Source organism: Octopus bimaculoides, chromosome 30 (assembly GCF_046866305.1).
Source record: "Octopus bimaculoides isolate indiv1 chromosome 30, ASM4686630v1, whole genome shotgun sequence".
Taxonomy (NCBI): domain Eukaryota; kingdom Metazoa; phylum Mollusca; class Cephalopoda; order Octopoda; family Octopodidae; genus Octopus; species Octopus bimaculoides.
The window spans coordinates 14076258-14081257 of NC_142957.1; the positions used below are offsets into that span (position 1 = coordinate 14076258).

The 5000-nt window shown below is 36.5% G+C and overlaps 1 protein-coding gene across 3 annotated transcripts in view; it reads right to left on the reverse strand.

Annotated features, from left to right (window-relative positions):
• Positions 1–5000, reverse strand: part of LOC128251298 (uncharacterized) — a 142409-nt gene that overhangs the window by 46303 nt on the left and 91106 nt on the right. The window lies entirely within an intron of this gene.

Genomic DNA, 5000 nt, shown 5'->3' on the forward strand with positions numbered 1-5000 from the left:
ATATATATATATATATATATATATGTATATAGATTGGCAGATAGAAAGAAGGGTAGTTAGATATATAGATAGATTACATCAGCAATAAGATTATAAAGCTATTATCAGAGCTGAAAACAGCAGAGAGCTGGTAGCATAATTGACAAATGCATCAGAGTACTGATAGCATAAGATATTCAGGGCTACGTTTTCTCTCTCTCTCTCTCTCTCTCTCTCTCTCTCTCTCTCTCTCTCTTCATCTCCTCCATCTCCCTTCCCTTTACGCATTATCTTATCGGTGTTTACATTTCGTACCTCCAGTCTTCAGATATTCTTAGGCTTCGTAATTCATACGAAGAAGACTGCACTGCGGCTGAAGATATATATATATATATATATATATATATAACAAAATACACTGAAGTGCTGGGAATAATAAAGAAAGTGTGGTGTAGTGTCAGTGTTATATATATATATATATATATATATATATACACACACTTACAGAAATACTTATACACACACATGCATATATATATATATATATATATATATATATATATATATATATATATATATATATACTTTTTAGGTCTTAATAGACACAAAATGTGATCTATTTCTAGCGCATTAATTGTCCACGTTAGTGGTCGACGTTATTTTTAAAATGTACCTTAATCCCCTGAGATTGCAGATAATATTTCTGAATCTCTTTGATTCTTTAAATGTGCTGGCCCCCTGATAATTAATCGATATTAATTAATATATTAATATATGACTAATTACCAGATCTTATAATAATAATATATATATATATATATATATATATATATATATATATATACTTATAAATATCTATCTATATATGTATATATGTACATATATATAAATATATAAATATAAAGCATCATCACCACCATCATCATCAACGTTTAACGTCCGCCTTCCATGCTGGCATGGCTTGGAGGGTTTGATAGGGGCTGGCATGGCAGAAGCCTGCACCAGACTTCTATGTCTGTTTTGGCAAGGCTTTTTTATGGTTGGATGCCCTTCCTAACAAATATATATATATGTATATATACACACACATATACATATATACATATACACACATATACAAATATATATACATATATATATATCTATATATATATATATATACATACTGGCACTCTTGGTTACGATGACGAGGATTCCAGTTGATCCAATCAACGGAACAGCCGTCTCATGAACTTTCATATGCAAGTGGCTGAGTACTACACATACACATGTACCCCTAACGTAGTACTCAGGGAGAATTCAGCATGAAACAGAATGTGACAAGGCTGGCCCCTTTGAATTACAGGTACTACTCATTTTTGCCAGCTGAGTGGACTGGAGCAACGTGAAATAAAGTGTCTTGCTCAAGGACATAATGAGCTACTGGGTATTGAACTCATGACCTTATGATCAAGAGCCAAATACCATAACCACTAAGCCAAGTGCCTACATATACAAATATTCATGTGTGTGTGTATATATATATATATATATATATATACAAAACAAAAACAAAAAATGGAACAAGAACGTAACAGACGACAACAAAACATCCGGGCAGTTAGATGATACAGAAAAGGACAGGAAAAAACAAGGACAGGTCATTTGAAGCTTTCGATCGTCAGTTGGGTTCCAGATCATTGTAGCAGTTTCGGCCGGTTACACTCAAGACTGCTCCAATCTGGCTGGCCCCAAGAGAATCTGAGCCAAGAGCACTAGTTTCCTTGGAAGAAAGCAAGCGAATGTATACGAAAACAAGGACGAAAAACACAGAGAATAATAATGCCCGGATGCAGTCCCAGGCAGTGGCTCTCATGGCTTCCGATCTTAACTGATTGGAAGTTTTATCATGTATATTGTTTTGTCTTGGTATAAAAAGATGGGCTACAGCAAATATTCTGCTCAATACCACAGATTTGCTAATGCCCTGATGCAGTACCAGGCAGTGGCTCTCATGGCTTCTGATCTTAACTGGTTGGAAGTGTTATCATGTACATTGTTTTGTCATGGTATAAAAGATGGGCTACAGCAAATATTCTGATCAATACCACAGATTTGCTTGTCAGTTGTTTGACCTTAACCAGTTGAGCATGTCCCTTGGTGGCTGACGATATGTGCATCTCTGATCATGAGCAGAAGTAGTGGAGGAGCATCATAGCCATGTGTCGAGAGGATAGCAGGCATCAGACAGTCCCTCTGGTGCCAACGAATGAATGTCCAGACACAGCATAGAATGGAGAGGCCCCTTTAGTCTTGTCAGTGACAAGGTAACCCCTGTTGTGTGCGTTCCACGATGCAATGCACCTTGTACACCCTTATCAATTGGTTGGTGAAAGTGTAGAAATAATATCGGGGAAAGAAGATTTTAATGTTGCTGGGGACAAGACCACTCTCCAGTGCAGGTGCCAGGGTAAATATACCCAGAACACACTGTAAAGGTGTAAAGGTGTTGGTGTATGAACAGAGATAATGTAGGGTGGAGAGGGCTATTTGGTCTTGCTGGAGACAAGGACATTCTCCAGTGTTGGTGCTATGGCAAGCTGTACACAGGACATTCTATAAAGTAGTTGATGATAGGGAGGGCATCCAGCTGTAGAAAGGGGCTATGAGAAAAAAGAAAATGGAATGTATGATTGAGATGTGGTTTCTGACCCAACCAAGGGTGGGGCTTTTTATTGTGAATCTGATGTGACTTGAGCTGTGACAATCCATGTCAGCATGGAAAAAAGTAGATGTAATTTGATAATGACAAGAAGTACCAGCACAAAGCTCTTCTAGTCTCTTACAGAAACACTTTCCTCTTCACACACACACACACACACACACACACACACACACACACACACTTTCTTTCTCTCTCTCTCTCTCCAACACACATGCACACTTTCTCCCAATCTCTCTCACTTTCTCACACACAAACATACTTTGCTCTCTCTCTCATACATACACACTTTCTCTGTCTTTCTCACATATATAAAACATTCTCCTTCCTCTCTCTCACACACTCTTCCTTTCTCTCTCTCTCTCTCTCTCTCTCGCACATACACACTGACACAGACAGACTCTCAGGCGCATACAAACAATACTACCACCCTCACGCACACAAACACTCTCTCTCTCTCTCTCTCTCTCACACACACACACACACACACACACACACACAAGCATTTTCCTTCACACACACACACGACCATAATCTCTATTTAACAAAATTAATAGCAATCTCCTTTACTTCTCTCTGTCGCTCTAACATACCCTTCTCTCTCACCAAAACACACAACCAATCTTTCTCACACGCTAACAGTCTCTCTCTCTCTCTCTCTCTCTCTCTCTCTCTCTCTCTCTCTCTCTCATATATACACATATACACCATGTGTGTGTGTGTGTGTGTGTGTGTGTGTGTATCAGTGTATTCTTTTGCACATCTGCCCCTCCTCTGTTTCCCGCCCTCCCAACACATGTTAGTATAACAGGCTAAAAAGCCAACTAAACTAACAATACTTTCACAGTATTAGGTAATAGCTCAACACACCTAATTAACAATTGTGTGTATGTACATATATTTATATATATATATATATATATATATATATATGAGTTTGTATCTTTCTCATATATATATATATATATATCGTTAAAACAAATATCGTTTGCATGGCAAATTGGTACCTATGCTTGAGCATAAATGTGTGCCTCTTTATTGTTTTGTGTGTGTGCATGTGTGTATGTATTTATGTGCAATTATAAGAATATGTGATAAATATGAATGCATATGAGCACACACACACTATATATATATATATATATATATATATATATATATATATATACACACACAAAAATACGTGAACACCCATATATAGATGTCTGTGTGTGTATATATATATATATATATATATATATATATATACATTCACATACACATAGATATCTGTATATCATATATATATCTATATACATATACATACATACACTCACACACATATATTGATATCAGTATATGTGCATGTATGTATGTGTGTATATATATATATATATAAAGTTCATATTCCATGTACTCGTACTTCATATTTTTTGTTGTACACATTTCGTGACATCCTGTGCCCACATATGCATGTATATATATGTATAGATGTAAGTATGTACATATACGTATGTATATATACACATATATTATGTTATTATATGATTGAACGCCATGCATCCTCTTCCAAGTAAGTTTTACCTGTATATATATATATATACACATACATATATAGATATCAGTGTGTGTGTGTGTGTATATATATATATATATATATATATATATATATATATATATACACACACACACACACATATAGCAATAGATGTATGTATATATAGAAATAGATATATACATACATGTAGATATGTATGTGTACATATATGCTCACCCACATATATATGTATGTGTTTTTATGTACATATGAAATATGAATGTGTGTGTTTGTGTGTGCATGCATGCAAACACAATGTGTACAGTAGATATTGATGTGTTGATGTGCTATAAACTATTAGCAATTACGAGCATCATTCTATTTTTATGTCATCATCATCATCACCACCACCACCACCACCACCAGACCACAATGGTTTGAAATCCCTTATAAGGATGGCTCCCGGTGCAGAGCAAACACCGTATCACCTATTTTCCCAAAAAACAGAAACCTATAAACACTGTATCAGCTAATGAGGGTGAGGCAGGGCGGTGGTGGTGGCGGTGACGGTGACGGCGATGATGATGATGATGATAGGTGAGGGCAGTGTTGGTGTAGGGGTACCTCGATCGGGCGAATGACGACTCCCTTTGTGAGTCAATGAGTTGAGTAGTGAGACAGTACAAGCTAATGAGGGAGCTTCTTTGAGTTAACGAGGAAGCCCGTATCGAGATGATAACGGAGATACATCTAAAGAGCTAACAAGGGGTACCTTTATGACAGCTTTCAAAGACCTCCCCCCTC